Source organism: Grammomys surdaster, unplaced genomic scaffold (genome assembly GCF_004785775.1).
Source record: "Grammomys surdaster isolate TR1022 unplaced genomic scaffold, NIH_TR_1.0 127, whole genome shotgun sequence".
Classification (NCBI taxonomy): Eukaryota; Metazoa; Chordata; class Mammalia; order Rodentia; family Muridae; genus Grammomys; species Grammomys surdaster.
Genome location: NW_021604585.1, coordinates 10,375,738 through 10,397,257, shown reverse-complemented (window position 1 = coordinate 10,397,257; position 21,520 = coordinate 10,375,738). Strand labels below are relative to the sequence as shown.

The 21,520-nt window shown below is 43.0% G+C and overlaps 1 protein-coding gene across 2 annotated transcripts in view; it reads right to left on the bottom strand.

The window, feature by feature from the left end:
- The window catches only part of Smoc1 (SPARC related modular calcium binding 1), a 153,622-nt gene that overhangs the window by 103,720 nt on the left and 28,382 nt on the right, over positions 1–21,520 (bottom strand). The gene's annotated exons all lie outside the window — the stretch shown is intronic.

The following is a 21,520-nucleotide window of genomic DNA, read 5'->3' as shown; positions in this document are numbered from 1 at the left end:
GAGAGAGAGAGAGAGAGAGAGAGAGAGAGAGAGAGAGATTGGGAAGAGACAGGGACCAAGAAGGAATATCCAGTGAAAGTCAGGAAAGCAAGCAGTCTCTCTCCTCGTAGGCTACACCAGCTTGTAATTCTCTCATGTAATTCTTCAGCCTGAGCCCTTAGGTGTCTGGGCTTTAGAAACAGCAAGAAGGGATTCATTACATGGACAGTTTTCTGCATGTACTCAAATGCCTACAGAGTTTTCTGTGAGCTAAACAGGGAGCTTGAAAGGAGGGTGTACAGTAAACATAGCTCAGACTCGGTCTCAGGCTCATCCAAGAAAGACTATGCAATGCATAGGTCCCAAAGTATGTTCTGTTGGTGCTCAGTTTCAGATATGCCTGTCCTCCTCACTGCTCTGACTCTGTGTCTCTGTCTCTGTCTCTGTCTGTCTGTCTCTCTCTGTCTGTCTCTGTCTGTCTCTCTCTGTCTCTCTCTCTGTCTCTCTCTCTGTCTCTCTCTCTCTCTCTCTCTCTCACACACACACACACACACACACACACACCTATACCTACGATATCAAGAGTTGAAGAATCAAGCTGAGCCCCCTCGTTGACCTTATTCTCCCTGGGTGGTTCCACACGAGACAAAACTCAGGAGGCCTCTGGCCAGCACCAGGGCAAGAAGCTGGTATGAGAGAGGGTAGTTGGTAGTCTGGGTACCCTGAAAACTTCTTGAGCCACCAGGAGGACCACAGGTTCCAGGCAACCAAGTATGGGTCTCACCTACAAGGATTCGGTGCCTCAGGAGCCAGGGTCTATTAACACAAGTCGCCTTTTGAACAGTAATTGTTAACTGACTTAAAGAACAATGGGAGGCAGAGATATGGCAGCTGGCTTATCTTGGCATTCAGGAGGCAGAGACATGAAGGCCAGCCTGGGATACTTAATAGGACTCTATCTCAGAAATGAAAGAAGAGAGGAAGAAAGAGAAGGAGAAGGAAGAGGAGGAGAGAAATAAAAGAGAAGAGGTGGGGAGAGGAAGGGAGGACAGAAGAGAGAAGGGGAAGGGAGGAGGGAAGAGAATTTACAAATTCCACCTCCACCTCCAGCCACCACCTTTCTCCTGGACTGGGTCCTCTGCCTCAAGCTCTCGTCCCCCTCTTCATCCCAGTCCTTCACCCCAAGAGCATTCCTTATGGCCGTCCTGAGCAGCTCAAGACACAAGGCAAGGACCATCTCCTGGGCTCTCACTGCTGGGGAAGTTTTATTTCCTGTGTGTGAGTATGTCTTTACCTCTGCCCTAAAGACAGCTAACTCTACTGTGACAGCAGCAGGTCGCTTCCTGTGATCACCATGATGTCCTCGGCTGGCTCTGGATCTGGCAGAGTGAAATCTCAGCACAAGCTAAAGGAACACTTGTATGGGGTCAGGTAGTGACATCTGGGTAGAAGCGGTCTTTGAAATATGGTGGGAGGCAGCTGGGATGTAAGTGTGCATGAATTGTCCTTGGACAGCAGCCTTCTCAGTAAGAGTCTCCATCCCCTGCATGTGCTAATGAACTGATCCATACGTCTCTAGCAGGGAGGTGACAGAAACAGGGCTCAGGCACTAATCACAGATCAGCACATTTGGGGGCCACTCATTGGAACAAGGACAATCATGGCACAGTCATGGGGTGCACAGACAGTGTGTGCCCCACAGAATGTGTGTGCTCCTGGGCCTTCAGGGATCATTACCCCTAGACCCTAGGCAGGACCTCTGAAGGTCTGAAGGTCCCCTGACGACCTTCAGCTTGAAGTGTAGTCCCTACTAGAGGCTCTGGGCCTTGCTCTAATGAGATCTAGTCCACAGCAACAGCTCAGGCAGCCACTAGAAAGAGTGTGTTCACTGCTTCTAGGACACGAATGGGTAAACAAATGGGACCTTACGATCCAGTGTGCACAGATTTCAAACCAACTCCAAGGGTGCCAGGGTCAGGAGGTACTAGCGTTAATGGGATGATGTAGAACAGATGGTTATATTAATTTAATATTAGCCAATCTTTATCTACTACATGTTAGCCAAATTTATTGTTGAATAATTGCATAATTAAAAGTAAGTTTTTGAAGACTCTTCTCATGGCAGGTTTCCAATGATATTGTTAGAGACAAAAGAATGACTGACTCAGGGTCCTTGTCGGTCCACCCTACTCCCCACTACAGCTTCAAGCTGTTCAGAGCTGAGGCCCAGCTTCCCATTCACAAGCCAAGTAATCTTGAGCTTGGGTCGAGCACCTCCCAGTTCCTTTGCATATTCATGAAGTGCACGGTCGTCATCGTGAGTAGGCTTCAGTATTCGATGTGCCTGGTACCTTCTGAGCCTTGGTAAATATTAGTATGGAAGTAATCATTGTGGTTAAAATAAAAAGCATTATCATTATTTAAAGTACAAAAAGGGTTCAAGGTGCATGTGGAAAGTACAGTAGCTGGAAAGTACAGTAGCCGGCCTCTTGGCTACACCGAACTCAGGGCAGGAAGAGGAGAGCAGAATTGAGGGAAAGTGCTGGGAGCTGGACTTCATTCTCCAGGAGCCTGGGCTTCATTCTCCATCCCTAGTGAGACACGGGGGCTTCTGGGTACCTCTCCATTCCAGAATATGACGTTGTAGATTCCTAGTCGTTCTACGGGTCTCATCTAGGTGCACTCGACAGACACAGGATTTCCCAGTAGGAAATGCCAGTCCCAGGAAGAAGACTCTACCCTCATCTACAAGTCATAACCGTTGACTCCGAGGTTCTCCACCCCCACCTTAGGTATGCGTACTGTCCAAGATGACAGCAATACCACACTGACTTCTGTAGTAAAAGAACCAAATCCTGAACCACTGAATTAAAGTCTCTCTTACTTCAGTGAAGCACAACGCCCACAAAGCAACTCGGGGAGGAGAGGGTTTATCTGGCTTACACTTCCACATCACTGTTCATCATCAAAGGAAGTCAGGACAGGAACTCAAGCAGGGCAGGAACCTGGAGGCAGGAGCTGATGCAGAGGCCATGGAAGAGCACTACTTACAGGTTTGCTCATCATGTCCTGCTCAGCCTGCTTTCTGATAGAACACAGGTCCACCAGCCCAGGGATGGCACCACCCAAAATGGGCCGAGCCCTCCCTATCAATCACTAATTAAGAAAATGTCCTACATGCTTGCCCACAGCCTAATCTTATGGAGGCATTTTCTCAGTTGAGGTTCCCTCCTCACAGATGACTTTAGCTTTTTTTTGTCAAGTTGACATAAAATTATCCAGCACAACCACCTACTCAGTTATCCACAAAAATGGGAAATGAGAGTCTCCTTAGGCATGCATACTTTGCCTGCCTGTGACTGGTTCCCTAAGAATTACTGGAAACTCTTCATGGTGCTGTCATACTGAGAGGACAAAGAAGGTATGTTTCCCAGTGCAGTGACCAGTGGCTAGCTGGACAGCCATGAAAGTGGAAATAACGCTAGCAGTAAGTTCTTCTCTCTCTGGGCACTGCCCCTCATGTTCCTTCCTTAGTCACGTAGCCCTCTTGACTGTGCTGTAATACACACATCTTATTTATATATGTATACAGACGGAGAAGGTATATATGCATTTGTGTAGGTGTATGCATGTGTGTTGTGGGGGTGTATGTGTGCATATGGAGGCCAAACATCAACATCATGTGTCTTCCTTGAGCTCTCTTCACCTTCTTATTTAATATAGGCTCCCTCACTGAACCTGGGTCTCACTGATTCTGCTAGGCTGGCTGCTCAGTGAGCTCCAGGGGGTCTATCTATCTCTGCTCCCACTTCAGGCTCCCTGCACTCGGATTAGAGACATTCACTGCCATCCCCAGCTTTTACATGGATGCTGGAAATCTAAATTCAGGTTCTCATGCTAGCCTATCAGGTGCCTTACTGACAGAGCTAACATCTCCTCAACCCTGCAAAATGAATATCTTTTGCATATTGCAAAGGTGAAGAAACTGAGACACGGGAAAGTTTTGTTCTTGGCCATAGTCACTAGCTGGAGAGCGGGAGGGGATGGGGGAGAAATGGGAAAGAAATCAGCCCTGGAGTTCGTGGTCAAGTAGGCATAAGGGAAAGGTTTTGAAGAACGATGGTACAGCATGCTAGCTAAAGGAATAAAGCCCTGCATACTCGGGAATTGCTGAGAGTATCTCTTAGAATTCTCCCTGCCTCCACCCCATCCCATCCCCACAAGCACACACACAAAGACAGTGTATGAGCTCTGGGACTTATTGCCTAGCTTGGTTTAAGTGCTTCACAGCATATACATATGTCAAAACATCACACACGTTTATACCTCAGTGGAAATTGAAGTAAGAAGAGCATCATTACAGACAGGAAGTGGGGGGGTGTCAAAGTTTCACTTTTGAAGGAGAGCATTTCACATCCCCCCTCCTCTTCTGACTTCTACTGTGTTCACCCAACATATAACACTCACTAAAAAGCACCTACTGTGCGCTTAGATGCTATCTTTAGAATCGCACCCAATAGCCCTGTGGAAGACACTGATGATTGTCAGTATATAGAATGCTGCTCACCAGGTTTGCCCATGTGGACACCTAAAGAAGGATGCTTGCCATTTTCAAAAAGAGATTTAAGGAAAAGAGTAAGTCAGAAGAGTTAAAAATAGTTTTAAAACCATTTTTAAGTGAACTCATGTGTTACAGTCCAAACTGTAAGATACTGAAAACTACCAACATGCTATCTTGTGAACTCGAGATTTTTTGTGCCACGCTCAGAAAAGGTCATCTCCCTGTGTGTTTATTTAAGTGGGTTCCGAATGTGTCATTCATTGATTAAGAAGCTACAACTCTGTGTCTTGTTTTTAATTTGGACAATGTATATGTGTTCATGTGTAATTCAAGAAACAAGTGGCACTCACTCACTCTCTGCAGTGACTCTGCAGCATATGTGCGCTGCAGTCAAGAGCCCAGCACAGACGCTCAGCAACTACTACCAACAAAGCAACTGGGACTGTTTAAAAACCCAGGAACGTTCATCTTTGAAGTCAAAAATATGTTCCTATCCTTTGAAGTATCAGGGTCAGGCTCGTCAAGGAGTGCTCCGATACTGCACAGTGAGCTGATACTGTTCACAATGCAAATCAGAACTTGCTCAACTGCAGAAAGACAAAACACAAGACTTTTCAAAGGAGGACTGGAAAAATAGCTCTGTCAGTGAAGAGCGTACCATACAAGTATAAGAATCTGAATGAAGGAGCTGGAGAAATGGCTCAGTGGTTAAGAGCACTGGCTGCTTTTCCAGAGGACCTGAGTTCAATTCCCAGCACCCATATGGTGGCTCACAACCATCTGTAACTCCAGCTCCATAGGGTCTCAGTCCACGTTTGCTCATAATAACACCTAAAGAACAATATTCTGGCCATGTGTGCTCGTGTACACAGACAGGCATACGAACATAACATGTATACATTTAAAATAAAATATTAATAACGATAATGTTTAAAAGAATCTGACTGAAATCTGCAGAACCTGGCAGACTTTGTCAGAGAATCTGTCACTCATCCCTCCCAGGAATCACCCAAGTCACCAATATCCTCCTGTTCCCCCAGAAGAAAAAACATGCACCCCTAGATCACCCTGGTACTCTGTGCCCATTTTTCTTTTCCATCATGTCTCTATAAACACAATAAAGTTACAGGTGGTTTCTCCTGCCAGCCTGCTGTTAGTTTAGCTCATAGACTCATCCTACCAGGGACACTAGAACACACTCCAGCCTATAAACATGACAGTGTCGATGGAGTCCTATTACTTTGTCCCCTCTGAAGCAAAACAGTAAGACTTCTTATGAGCTCGGTCACCTGGATCTCCATCATACAGCCCATCAGGTAAGGCTTGTAAGAGTCTCTCCTTGTCTTCTTGTCTCTTACAAATTTGGATTAGCAGAAGAAAGCACTTGTGTGAGTTCAACTCCTGGTGCAGACACTTCAGGGTTTCAAGTGTTTAAATACTCTTCTTTTTTTTCCTTTCACAGATAATCTTGGTTTTCCTGTAACCAGAATCTATATCATGTGCCATAGAGGAATGAAAGGAAGAACACAGGCACCTGTCACTCAAGTCCACTGCATAAGCTGTTCACTTATGCAACTTATGCATGATCCTCACCAGATCAATGTCTTGCAAACTTTGTGCTAGGTTCCTGTGGTGGTTTGAATGAGAATGACCCCCATGGACTCATATATTTGAACACTTGACCCTCAGTTGACAGAACTATCTGGGTAGGATTAGGAGTGGCCTTGTCGTAGGAGGTGTGTCACGAGGGTGAGCTTTGAGGTTTCAAATGCTCGGACCATTCCCAGTGTGCTCTCTGCCTCCTACTTGTAGATCAAGATGGAAGCTCTCAGCTACTGTTCCACAGCCATGCCTGCCTGCCTGCTTCCATACCCGCCATGATGGCCATGGACTCGGACCCTGTGAAACAGCAAGCCCCCAATAAACTCTTTCTTCTATAAGTTGTATTGATCAATTTTTCGTCACTGGAATAGAAAAGTGGCTAAGTTTTGTCATGGTGATAGACAAGTAACTACGATGGTCCCAACAAAGCAAAAACTGGATGAAGTTCTCTTTTTGTCCTGTATTATAATCTGAGAACTTGGCTATTGGACACGAGAAGCCACTTGGTATGGTCTCTGCCAGCTAAAGATGCGAGTGAGCTGCTTCAGCAGTTAGTCCAATAGGAAAGGAACCCAAGATGGCGTGCAACAATCTCTGTACCCCATCACGCCATCTCTAAGGGGAGCTGGGACCCTCCTATCCCAGTGTCACCTTCTCAGTGTGACAGATCACCGTTTGTGTGACTAGGACTGTCCCTCATTCTAGGAGAGACCAAAGCCGGCTTTCATGAACATACTTGTTAGTTGCCAGTGTGAGAGCCTTTGCCGCCTTAAACCATCTATACTTTGGATCATGAAGCGGTATCTTCTACACCCTCTTTGGGAAATGCCTTCTATAGCCATGGTATTCTAACCTTTGTGAGTTCCTCCAAGTGTTTCCATGAAAAGACTTGTTGTTTTAAACAACTTAGAGAGATCTTACTGGCACCTGTGTGAAGATCACATTGAAAAGAGGGACACAAAAGGAAGACAAGCCCTCATCTTGGAGATTCCCTTAGCAATAAATAAATAAATAAATAAATCAGATTTAGAACAAAGTTGAACATTCCTTCAAGCCGACTTTCTCTGCCCTCTTGCATTCCTCCACGGGCCTACAGCACTCTCAGATGCCCTGAATTCAAGTCAATGCTCTGTGCAAATCCCTCACCTCATTTGTAAGGATTGTCTTGGTTTAGGAGTACCCATCCCTTAGGGACCCACCCATAACACACAGCTACTCTGTTCCTGGTTCACTTAGGGGCTTATTTGTCTGGTCTCACCACCCACCCTGCTGAGAACCTTGACTCTGCTTCTCGGGGCTTGAGTGTGTTACTGGGTCTCCATATATAAGTAGCAAAGACTGAGGGCTCCCACATTGGATGGAAATCTGACTGCACTCCATTTGTGGATAATAGACAAAACCAAATGAGGATCTCTCAGAGGCACTGTCTAGAGCTACTTTTCCGGCTGTCCAGGAAGAGTGTGTCTTTCTGCTCCCTAGTTAAGGGTGTCTCATGCACCTGCGTTTAAAACCATAAAAAGGCTTATTCCTTTGAGTCTTGAGTCCTTCATTCATGAAGTAAATATTTGGCTTAGAACTTGTAATTCCAAGCATGATGGGAACTTTTGTAAAAAGCCCGCTCTCCTGAATGAAAGTAGAGCTATGCACACAGAAAGAACAGAAGTCATTACAGGAACATTCCAAGATGAACAGCTATGACTCTAGAACAGAGAAATATTGTGATTTCTATCTTGGTTAGAAATGTGCACCCTAAAATAATATAATTGGATAAAAGGATTGAATCCTTGCTATCGTTCCAAGCTGCAAGTAAATTCTTTGGAGAATTAAAAAATAATTGTTCTTGTCTCACACATTGAGTGTTTAAAGGAATGTCCTTCTAGAAGCAATTCGAAGTCAGCCTCCAGCCTCATCTACTCATGCCAAGAGGCTTGCAGAAATTGTAAAATAAGAGATTCACACTATTGGAAACAAAGTGTCCTGCACTTGAGAAAAATAAAGAAAAGGCAAATGATAAATACCTTAGACATCTAGTAGACAACACACCCTCAAAACTCCGTGTGAAAACCTGCATTCTTTCTGTATGCCCATGAAATTTAAAATGTACACCCTATGTTACCTACAAATATATTTCATTTGCAAACTTCAGGGAGATAATCTAAAAGAGAGGTGGGAGGGGGAGGGAGGAGGGAGAGAGAGAAGGGGAGGGGAAGGGGAGGTGGGAGGAAGAGGGAGAAGGAGAGGGAGAAGGAGAGCTCAATCAGAATTATTTGCAAAATAACAAACTAGTTCTAGTAAGAACCTTTAACCAAGCTATCTTAATTTGTACCATTTGTAAAGCCACAATTTGGATCCAACTATCCTTATAAATGAGTGCTTTCTGTTGTACTTGTTTTGTGGCTAAAACTTGAAAAGGAAAGCTATAGATCTGTATGCTTTTCTGTGTGTGTATGTTTAGGTCTGTGTACAAGTACATAGATGTGTATGCTATTTGATTAAAATCTGCTTTAAAATGATATGCTTAGAACAAATAGAAGAAGAGGAACTAACTCCAATACTTTCCAGGTTCACGTGACTTGGAAATCTTTGGTAAATCAGGATAGTCCCCTATTGCTAGTGTCCCTGGTGTGATAGGCACACCTGTGTGTGAGCCTGCAGGGCCCTTGCCTGGGAATGAGCTGAAAATGTCACTAAGAAAAGAGCTCTCATGAGTAATCCAAGCACACAGCTAAGAACAAATAAATCAAATACGATGTAAGCAGGAAAAAGGTATCCAGATGATGATTAGGTCTTATATCTTATAATACATTTACTGAAATTTTTACCAAATCTCTTTGGCACCTACACCCTTAGAGTTTTGTTAAGTTAAAGTAATTGACAGATATCCACCGGATATTTACATTATTTCCAAATGTGATAAAATTCTTAAACATTAATTGCTGAACAGAAAGCTTTGCTTTTCTACTTTTGGCTTATTGCAAAGGAACTATAAATATCTGAGTCATTAATAAAGAAAATCTGTCCTATGGGGAAGCATGTATCTCTAGAAATTATGAAATGTACATTATGAAACATACACTTATAAGATGCTAGAGTATGACGGTCTCAAACTGCTTCCTGTGTTTTCACTGTTAGAGTTAGTAAGACTTAAGGTTCTAGTATATAAGTAACTATTAGAATTTAAGATTCCCTATAAAGTGAAAAAAATCTTATAGACAGTACAATTTTTTTCTTTTCTTTCATTTTTAACTTTTGAGTGATCTGCCTAAAATTTCTATGTGTATCTTTTCAAAATAAATTTCTAGCAGGGTGTGGTAGCTTATATCTACAATCCCAGCACTTCAGAGGCTTAGTCAGGAGGGTTACCATAAGTTTGAGGCCAGCCTGGACTACATAGTGATTTCTAAACTAGCATGGGCTACAGTATGACCATCTATCTTAAAAATGATGACGGTGGTAGTAATGTGGTTGGTGATGTTCGTGGTGGCAGTGATGATGGTGGTGGTGGTGGTTGTGATTTTCTGTGTTTCATGATACCTTTTATCAAGTCTCCGATTATTTAAAAAAAAAAAGCTGTCATTTCCATCAACAACAGATTAAGGCTTTCTTTAAGAACTACACAATTCTGTTTTATTTTGAAGTCCAAAATGACAATTAAGTTACTCTCGTTAAGTGAAAAATATAGTAACCTCTGGTTAAAAAAAAAACTTTTGCATTTCCGATAGTTTTTCCAAAATCAAATTAAGTTCTCTTGATTTAGAACTAATTCAGGGCTCTTCTGGGGAGCTCAAATGGTGCATCTCATCCTATAAGAGAAAATTAGTGAAGAGATTGGTCTTACTAGTGTGGTAAATTATATGAGAAGCCATAACAAAAAATAAGTGTTATTGAAACTTCTTTAAATTATATTTCCCATATATTGTTGATGTGATATCAAAAATTTCAAAATTTGACCTGAAAGTGTCAGGAATCTAACAGTTTAAATATATTAAAAGGTTGTGGGCCTTTGGAGCTGCTTGGCAAGAAGCTGACATTGGCCCAGGACAAAGAAATGGGGTGCTTGGCAGGAATATGACATTGGCCAAGGACAAGGAAGTAGGCTTCAAGCAGGAATCTGACATTAGGCTAGAACAAAGAAGTAATTTCAGGAAGGAATCTAAATCTTAGGCTACAACAAGGAAGTAATCTCAGGCAGGAATCTAAATATTAGACTAGAATAAAGAAGTAATTTCAGACAGAAATCTAAATTTTAGGCTAGAACAAGGAAGTAGGCTTCAGACATGAAAATGAGTTGAGCTAGGATGGGGAAGTAGGCTCAGATACTTTGGTCATCCTGATAAGCCCTTAGAAACAGTGATCATGGGAGTGTTCACATAACTGGTTTAATGCCTTGCTTTTTTTTTTGACTATTGGTGTTTATTGTCTTGCTTGTTCCTTGACTATTTGCATCTATTGTATTGCTAGACCCTCAACCTAGAACTGACCTTAATACATGCATGTAATCAAAATGGTATAAAAGCATAAAGGAAGAGGAGATATAGGATAGGGGGTTCTAGGGAGGGGAAATGGGGAAAGGGAATGGCATCTGTATTCTAAATAAATAAAATATCCAATAAAAAAAAGTATTGATGCTGGGGGTAAGAATAAGGTTGTGGGCCAAATATCCAAGTGACCCTGTGTGTTGATAGTTGCAGTGAACTACCACCAGTTCTTTAACCATGGCCTAGAATGGGGACTTATCATCCGGATGTGGTTTTGACTCCTTTCTGATGGCATTTGCAACTCTTCAGAGACAGCCATAGAAAATACTCAGACGAGGATACTGGAGTGTCAGGTTCTGGTGGCTAGGATCACACCATTGAGCTGAGTAAGAATTTCTGAAACTTTAACAAAAAGCAACTCATAAAATCACTAACTCTAACATCAAGAGGAAAGAGAATTACATGGAACGCCACTCACAAATGGTTGTGATTTTTTTTTGTAACGTTTCTACTTGAAGTGTTAATGGTTCTTTTTCTGTTTTGTTCTTGGGGCTTAAAGGAACATTTTCCTTTTAAGCTGTACGTGAATTATAGCAACGTGGAAGATACTTTCGTAGGCGGGACCGAGACATTGATTCCCCGCCTTGTCTTCTCTTCCCAGGATTGTGGAGCCAGTGGTCTGTGCCCTTGATTTACAGCAGTAGTGTTTATTTGCATGAGTTCAGAGTGAGCCTGTTGTCCTAACTCGCAGTTGGAAACACTAGCTATATTATTGAGGCTTTGACTAGAACGCCATTTTCTAATATAGAAAGCAGTTTTAAGGGATCATTCTAGATAAGTTTATGGAGTCAAAAATGCTCTCCTGGTTCCTTAAATACTCAGTTCATTTGGCTCTTTGGTAAGCAGATAAGGAGTATTTGTTACTCACTGCCAGGCCAAGGAAACTAGGATATTTTGGGGACCTCATGAAAAGAAGAGCTATTTAAAGAGTTCTAGGCTTGGCTAGGTTTTAAACCTCGGTGGAGTTTAAAAGTACAATCTGTAATCTTACTTTAAAATTGCAATGGGACTCAGAAGATACTCAGTGGAAAGAGTGCTTGCATACAAGTATAAATAACTGAGTTCAAATCCCAGCACATACATAAAGCCAGACATACATCTGTAATCCCAACACTCGCACAATGAGATGGGAGGCAGAGACAGGAAAATCCCCAAAAGCTAGTTGGCCAGATCACCTGACGTATAATAGCATTGAGCATAAGAGACTCTGTCTCAAACAAAGTGGAAAGCAAAGATTGACACCTGAAGTCATCTTCCAACTTCCATGCAGCTTTGTACTACGTACACACAGAGAAATACCACACAACACATATCCACACAATCACAAACACATACACACAAGTATTGAAGTTGCAGCCAATGAGTCCTTGCAGCCAATTATCAGTGTCATTGCACTGATGTATTAGACATAGTCAACTAATTTTAATGAGAATAAAGTTAATTTTCAAAGACCAGTCTTCTGTGATTATCTGTGGTAAAGAATAAATGAAAGTGATGATAGAAAAACTGTTAGGGAAAAATATAATTCATCCATGTTAAATTCTCATTCATTCTCTCTCTCTCTCTCTCTCTCTCTCTCTCTCTCTCTCTCTCCCTCTCTCTCTCTCTCTCTCTCTCTCTGTCTCCTGAGTCACATGTAAAAGTGAAAATACTAACTCCTTATGTTGGGAGGTTTAACTTACCTTTAAACAGACTAAGATCTTTAATTCTTCTAGTTCCCACATGATCCTCCAAACTAGTATTCTACTTATCCCCTTCCTTCAGACTTGAAATGACTGAAAATAAAGCCACCCTTTCCTGGACAAGCAGAAGCTGAACAGCTCGATATGGGCTTCAGAAAATCATCCCAAATTATGTCTGGATAATCGTCATGTCTGCTGATATCCAGACTGCTCAGACAGTTCACCAGGAAAAATTTTCCCGACTGACCCACCTTCCCTTATTCCAACTGAAGATGCTTGGAGCTCAGTATCTAGAAATTTCTCAGCTGGCTTCCCTACTGACTGAGAAAGTATAGGTTGCTCCAAACATTAACTTTTGTTTCCATAGAAATGCCTCCATGTAAACAGTGTTTGCTTGCACCATAGAGAATTCTACTCTGGATGGAAACCCACCTGCAGCACCACTTCCTGAAGCAGACACAGCTGCACAGTTAGGCTCACCCATCCTCAAGCCTCTTGACACTCAGATTCTAACCTGGTTTCTCTCCTCAGATGCCACCTTAATGTCTAATGTGCAGAACCTCCGGGGAACTTCAGACGTGAAGGACTTAAGGAAAGGTAACCCCAAAGTAAATCACTTGGGACTTCAAACTGAGGGCAATTGGGAAACAGTTAGTCCAGGGATGGGCTTCCTCTGGACTTCTCTTATCTGTCTGGAAACAGGACCTTTAAAGTGGAGCGAAATTGTCATGAACTCTGCCATAACAGGGTAAGATGAAACAAAGAAGAAAAGCAAGCAGAGGTAAGCATCATTCCAGCTGTCCCAACCATCACTCCAGCTGTCACGACCATCACCTGAGGGCCCATTCACCTTTCCCAGGAGTCACTGCTCGCCCAGAACTTGCCTACAAGCTGCAATGAGGATAAAGAAACTTCTACGTCTTCTAGCATTTATTTCACCTAGTATATCTCATGCACATAATGATTTCATACATTTTTTCCTTCTATCAACCTGCCTACTGTCCGTTTAATCTGTACCCATAAAGAATAGAGAAAAAGTTCTCTCTCCTCTATAGCTCTGAAGGTTTTATCACAATTGAAAAGATGAAAGTGTCTCTTAGGAGTTGGTGGAGACAAAATAAGTCTGTTGAGGTTGGTGAAAAGGATGTGGTGGTTCTTTTTCTTTTCCTAGCCTTAGGTACTATTAAAAGTCCACACAGAGAGGCTGAGTGAGAAGGTAAATATGTTTGTATGGGTACATTCTGATTAGAGACATAAGTCGGGACAATTTTGTATTCAAATTTATTCAAACCACAAAGTCAGTAAAGGTTTAGAGCCATGGTTCTCAGCTATGAGAAGAGATCCCTTTGGGGTCCAACGAACCTTTCACAGGGGTCACCTAAGGCTATCTGCATATCAGATATTTCCATTAAGATTCATATCAGGAGCAAAATTACAGTTATGAAGTAGCAATGAAACAACCTATGGCTGGGGGTCAGCACAACATGAGGAACTGTATTAAAGGGTCACAGCATCAGGAAGGTTGAGAAGCGCTGGAGTGGAGAGTTCCAGGGACTGACTCAGAAGAACGCCAATATTAATAGATGGAAAACTTTAAGTGGTGGAAGACAATATTTAGGGGAGAGAGAAATGAGGAGAAACCAAGAAACGAGAGAGAATCAGAGGATGAGGAGAAATCAGAAAATAAAACTAATGAGGAATCTTCAGGAAGGTCAGAAGAGAACCAAGAAATATGTGCCTGAAAGTGAGAAACGTAACTCATGAAGGCACAGGCCTTGACTGTGTCACACGCTACTGCAGAACACTGAGATCTGACCACTGACCTCTGGCATAACTAGCTTAGAGGTCACATGTGACATTAGCAAGCTGTTTCAGAAAAAAAAAATGGTGGAGACAAAAGTCTGATAGGTTTGAGGTGGGACAGAAGCAAGAGATCATGAGAAATGAGTTAGGACAGACATCTGAGAGAGGTGTCTGTCAAAGGAGCAGAGAAATTAGAGGGCCATAAGAAGTAACACGGGAGAAATTAAAGCAGACTGATCCAGTAAGGGGTGGGAGGGAGTGCTAACGCAGGCGGCAGGGATAGGATACAGACGACCCTGTAATGGAGTTTGTGCAGTTGCTACATGTAAGCACAAGAGATAGGCTCATCAGAAAAGTATAAGGGTATAGACTGAAACCACATCTGGTCCCCCACGGTGTAAGGAAGATTTGGAGACAGATGTGGGTAGGTTCAGAAATGCAGTAATGGCAGCTTACATACACTCTCTTCTGTTTCTGTGAAAGAGAAAGCAATGCCACCCACTGGGAGAGAAGAAGCCAGGCAGTGTGTTTGAAGGTTGAGGAGAAAATGTGTAAACGCATCTTCTAAAACAGCGGAAGCATAAAGGGGCTAGAGAAGTGTAACGCTGGGGTACACAGAAGCAGAGCGCATGAGTGGGCAAAGCTACTCCCAGGAAACAGGGATTATTAAAGTGAGTCAAGGTCAAGGAGGCCCCAGGAGACCCCCAAACAAGACAGGCGATAGCTATTGCTCTTGGCTCCCCATGAAAACATGATGTAAACTCCTACTGCTGAAGATACACTACACTTTGATTGCAAGACAGGCAAATCGAACTGGAAATGACTTGGAAATGGGCTCCCTACTGGCTGGCTTGCCTAGCGCCAAAGGTTCAGTGCTACGCAGTTCAGTGAGGAAGAAAGATCCTCAATGTTCTTACCTAGCAACGGACCCTGCATGTGACAAGACCAACCTGCCAGGCAGCGCCCACTGGGGCAATAGTGCCATGAAGGTTATGGAGTAACTCACTGCTTGTGGATTGAATGTAAGATTCTAAGCCTGACCAAAATCCCATAGCTGGGGAGATGCTGGGGGGTCAGGGAGCTTACCACTGGTGTTTGCTAAGTAAAAATGTTCTCAAGCTGACGTGTGTGTGTGTGTGTGTGTGTGTGTGAGTGTGTGTGTGTCTAAAAATTAGCATTACTGTTTACCTTTGTCAGAAAGGTTTTTGGTTGGTTGGTTGGTTGGTTGGTTGGTTGGTTGGTTGGTTGGGTTTGGTTTGCAGTGGGCAGTAGTTAATACAGAGACTCATAACTAGTTAAAGTGCTGGGAATAAGTGACTGCTGATTGTTTAGCTCTAAAGGGGACATCGATATCAACCTCAAGACTCAGGGACCATCATAGAAGGCGGAGGAGTGTGAACCAGAGGATGGGGAGGACTGTGGTGAAACCCTGGACGTGACAGCCACTGCACTCATGAACTCACAGCCGCTGTGCTCATCCCCTGCACAAGATCAATCCAAGCAATATGTCAACATGGGTGGAGAAGGGACTCACAGGTCTCATCAATAGCCAAGACCCTATTGTCACTTAATGGCTGCTGGGTAGAGGGGGGCCATCTTCTTTGGGGTGTGGTCACCGATAGGTTGCCAAAACTTCAGTGAATGGCTCCATACCATGCACAGATAGGCAGCACTTAATGGATTCAGTGTGATTAAAAAAAAAAAAAACTGAAGTTGGGAGGGTGGCGTGTTGCGGGGATCTTGGAAGAGTGGGGATTGATATGATGAAGATACATTGTATGCACATATTAATCAGGTTGTCAGAATGTTTTTAAATATTTAATGAAAGCAATTATTAAAACAAAACATTCCAATGAGAATAGCCAGAGTCTCATTAATGAGCATCAGAGCTGGATTCATGACAAGAATTACAGATGGAAAGGCCCTTCTGACGACTGGCAGCCTCTCGGAGGATAGGAGCTACTTCACAAGACTGAGCTACCTTTGCTCAGATTTCATTCAGTGCTTTTGGGGTATGAGTATGTGTATATATGCGTGTGTGTGTGTGTGTGTGTGTGTCTGTCTGTCTGTCTGTGTGTATGTGTTTGTGTGAGTGCATTGTGTATTTATGTGTGTGTATGTGTGTGTGTCTGTGTATGAGTGTGTGTGTCTATGTTTGTGTCTCTGTATGTATGAATGTGTGTTTGTGTGTGTGTGCGTGTGTGTGTGTGTTTTCATGTGCACTCTTCCTTGTAATGCCTCCCCTCTTGTGATTCTGTTTAGGGAAATTTCACAGTTATCAGTAAATGGAAGAGACACATAACAAGCCAGTTTGATGACTCTTAGGGTACCTCTAAGAAGCCAAAGGGCCAGTAGACTCTTCAGGAGGGGCAAATCTAGTCCTACTCCCCAGTCTTTGTAGATCTAACACTATTTGCCCTATAATAAATCCACACCATTCTTTCACATTTTGCCTGTGGCTTCTTTTCCACTGGAGTGGCAGAGGCTAGTTACTCAGCAAAGACTCTAACCCACAAAGCCTACATTATTTACAATCTATTCCTTTACAGCAGTGGTTCTCAACTTGTGGATAGTGACCCTTTTGGGGATCTCATATATCAGATATCCTGCATATCAGATATTTACATTAAAATTTTAATAGTAGCAAAATAACAGTTATGAAGTAGCAACAAAATAATTTTATGGTTGGAGGTCACCACAACATGAGGAACTGTATTAAAGGGTTCAGCATTAGGAAGGTTAAAAATCACTGCTTTACAAGAAAAGTCTACAGACTGTCCACTTAAGCATCTCCAATATTTGGATACATCCAAACTGCACACACCCAAGGACTTGTTGAAGACACACCTCTGAGCTCCACTCCCAGACCTTCTGACTCAAGGGGTCTAAGTTTCCAGGTAGTGATGATGCTACTGACTGAGTGACCACACTCTGAGAACCACTGATTGAGGAACGTGCCAAATATGGCAGTGACAGCTTAGCATGTTCAAAGCATCATCAGAGCATTGCATTCATGACTCTGGTGAACATGAACTTGCCCATCCTAACTCCAGGATTAAAGGCAAACACAGACATGAGATATATATATTTGGATATAATCTAAAACTAGACTGTGTAGTCAAGAGATGTGCCAAGAAGATTTGGGAACATACAACCCACAGGGTCCTTCAGTCCCCAAGAAAAAGAGTCGCTGAGTTGGCTTATCAACAGGCGTGAAAGGGGAAGTTTTCTTTGCTTCAGAAGAGCATCAGGGGTCATTCATCTAGGTGTTTCTAACCATTGTATCAAGCAAGACTGGTTCATCTAAAAAGATTTCATCCTAGCAGCTGTGTCAGGACCTTCTCAGGACACTCATCCTCCAAGGTTGGCCAGTTTAGCAAACAGAAATACGCAATGGCTAGTCAATCTAAATTTCAGATAAGCAATTGATATTTTTTGAGCATAAGTGTGTTCCATGTACAATCTAGGATATGTTTATACTAAAAAAAAAGTATCCATCTGAAATTCTAATTTAACTAGGTACGCTATGTTTTATCTAACAACCCTACTATAAGGCTCTGAACGCATTCATATTTTGCTTAGTTTGATCTTTCAAGGAGGCTGTCAAGAGTACGTAATACACACGTATGCAAACATAGAGTGGGGGTATGGCTGGGGAAACCCACCATGTTCCTGAGACAGGCATCAAGCCAAGCCTACATGATCAAGATGCCAGGGGCTTTGGAATAGCACGGAGCTGTGTGTCTCCACACTAGGTGGCCTTTGGTTTCCATCCAGTTTGGTCATGCCCCTTCCTTGTCAAACTGTCCCCATTCTGCGTCTCCACTAGGCAGCTTTTAGCCATCCCTCTCCAACTTTCTAAGTTGCTCCAAATTATCACATGAGCTTAAAGCGGTTGGTGTCTTCAACTCGGTTTTCACTGGAAGCGAACAACTCTAGATATTTCCAAATGAAATGAGTAAAGCCCTAGATGTCCCTCTAAGCAGAAAGCAGTCAGATGTACTGAACAATGAGTATAAGCCACAGCCTGCACAGGAATACAGGAAGTGAAAAGATGCAAGGCTCAAAACTCAGCAAGGTGTTCACCTGGCAAAAACAAGGACCCAAGCCAGATTCCTGTGACTCACACATGAAAGACAGAAATTTTTTTAAAAAGTTAAAGATAAAAGCAACAACAACAAGTTAGACATGGTGATGCCTGTTTATAATCTCAATGCTGGGAAGGTGGAGACAGGCAGGTCCCTGAGGGTCTCTGGCTAGCCAGACTGGGCTGATTGGTAAGTTCCAGACCACAGAATGATCCTGTCTCCAAAATATGACACCCAAGGAATGACCCCTCCGCATGCACATAACATGTACACCTGCATAAAGAGAAAGAAGGGGGGCTGGAGAGATGGCTCAGTGGTTAAGAGCACTGACTGCACTTCCAGAGGTCCTGAGTTCAAATCCCAGCAACCACATGGTGGCTCACAACCATCTGTAATGAGATCTGATGCCCTCTTCTGGTGTGTCTGAAGACAGCTACAGTGTATTCATATATAATAAATAAATAAATCTTTAAAAAAAAAAAGAGAAAGAAGGGGGAGAGAGAGAGGGAGAGGGAGGGAGAGAGCTTGCACCTGCACATAGAAGGAGGGGAGTAAATCTCTCCAACCATAAGAAAAAAAAATGGGAAGAGTCTCTCTCCTGTCTGGACAGTAACTAGACAGAGAGAGAAGAAACTGGGTCCTTGATGATCTTGTGGAACCACCTTGCCAGGCCTGAGCTGTCCACATCTGGAATTCTTTATGTGAATTATGTATAATTATGCCTCCTCCACGGTTGGGATCTGTTAATGGCAGCCAGACACCACTCCTAAATGCCACAGGCTCAGGGTATATTAAAATATAAAGAAACGCCACAACAAGGAAACCAAAATTGTGGTAAATTTTAAATACACAGACTTGACAGATAAATGTTCTTTCCATATACAAAAATACAGTTCAATATAATCTGGTTGGTTGTTTCTTTCACTCTTGAAAATGGTGACTGCTTACGTGGAGACTCACTTAGAAGCAACATCAAAAACATTTAAATAGAAATTCAAGTTAAAACCATAGTGAGATGCCAATACATCTATTCTGAACACTGAAAGTTAATATAAATAAAAATATTAATCAATGATATCAAATATATCTCAAAGTTTCTATTGCCTTTCATTCTTACCCTTCCCCCTACATTTGATATTGTCACTTAAATATATATATGAACCAAAAATAGTACAGCTTCTCCAGAAAAGTTTGGCAGTTTCCCATAAAGTTAGACAAACACTAGCCATGTGGTCCAGCAATCTCACTCACTCAAGATGTTGACACAAAAGAAATGAAACTTATCTTCATATGAAAACCTGTACATTGGGGGCTGGGGAGATGGCTTATTCAGTAAAGTGCTCACCGGTACTTCTAGCTTTGGAAGGTAGAGACGGGTAGGTGTTCCTCGGAGTAAGCTAGCTAACCAAACTAGCCATATGGTGAGCTCTGGTTTCAATTGAGGGACTCTGCTTCAATGAATAAGATGGAAGAGGGTTTCTGATATCAAGCCTGGCCTTCACACACATGCATGCACACATGTGAACCCCAAACATGCTTTGGGAACAATGGGAGAAAGTTGAGGGGAGGGTTGAAGGCCTTGAAGGGGACAGGAACTTCCCTGGAATGGTAACAGGTCAACTAACCTGAATACTTAGAGGCTCTTAGAGACTGACCCCACCAACCAAAGAGCATACATGGGCTGGACAGAGACCCCAGACACATATGTAACAGATGTACAGGTCAGTCTACATGTGGGAACATACACAAGCATACACACATGTGTGCACACACCCATGTGAAGGGCAACTGCACATGTACACACAAAGGGAGCGAGAGAGCGAGAGAGAGAGAGAGAGAGAGAGAGCAAGAGAGGGGGGGCAAAGGCAGAGACTGAGATCTATGCATGGATGTTGCTCATAGATTTACTCAGAATCATCAAAAACTGGAAATGAACCAAATGACCTTCAGTTGATAAAAAAGGTAAAACAAATCATAATGGTATTATGCCATATTCTACTACCCAGTGATGGAAAGGGGTGAACTAATGGTCTGGGGATGAGGCTCAGTGGAGAAGCATACACTTTCTACCATATACAAGGCCCCAGGTTCAAGCTCCCACGTGGAAAAGGGTGGGGGCAAATCTGACATACACAATGACATGGACGGCCCTCAAATGCACTTGATGCATTAAAGAAGCCAGACCCCAAAAACAACCAAATCCCACTTACAAGACATTCTTGTAGGACAGGACAGACTATAGAGACAGGAGACAGACTGCCTGTCATCAGGTGTCAGGTGACCAGGACAACTAGGGTAGGGAATATCCATGGAAATATTTTGAATCTGAGCTATGATAGGTACCACAATCCTATGCATCTGTGAAAATTCATGGAGTATAGCTCAGTAGTAAAACACTTTCCAGGCAAGACTCTGAGTTTAACTAACCCACACACCACAAAGACAAACAGCAAGAACAAAATTCTCCACAACCCTTTCCGCCACAAAGTTTGCCTCATTTAGTATCTGTAAATTTCGTATTTTAAGAGTAATCCTTTGAAAAACATAGACTTGGGCCGTATGTCTCTTCTAGGCAATCCACCTTGAGCCGGCTCTCAGCATCTGCTCCATCCCCACCCTCTACCTCCAGCCATTGTTAACAGCCCTCCAAAGCTGAATACGGTGGTAGGCACAGAGGAGTCTCCATGCAAATCCTGGACACATTTTAACACCAGCCACTCTTGGCACTCCTGAGACGCAGAACAATAACTATATTGTGTACTGCTCCATACTGGTCACTGCATAAACATTAGCAACAAGTTCCATGGTGACTGCTTACCACTTGCCTTTGCAGCTGCTCAACTCCCAAGACTTGAGGATCTGCCCGGGGTAAAATGGAGTCTGGACACTGTTCAATGTGTCAGTCTTAAATCTATAGCTCATAACAAGTCTCCGTCCTTGGAAACTCCCTGGCGATAAAATAATCAACAGACCCATGCCTACAATGTCCCCAGTTTCAGGCTTCCTAATAGCTTTCCTTGAGGTCCTCCCGGGAACAATGTACTCTAGAGTTTTCAATGGCCAAGCCTGATCCCTGCAAGTCAGGCCATGGAAAAATCCATCTGCTCAGGAGAGAGTCACGTTTGCCCTGACAACCCTCTACATAAACACAGCCTGTGTCCCTTCACTTTATACGACAGCTAGGTCTAGTTTATTAAAAATGCAAGACTTATGGCAATAGGAGCATTTTTGGTAAGAAAGAGGAGAGAGAGAGAGAGAGAGAGAGAG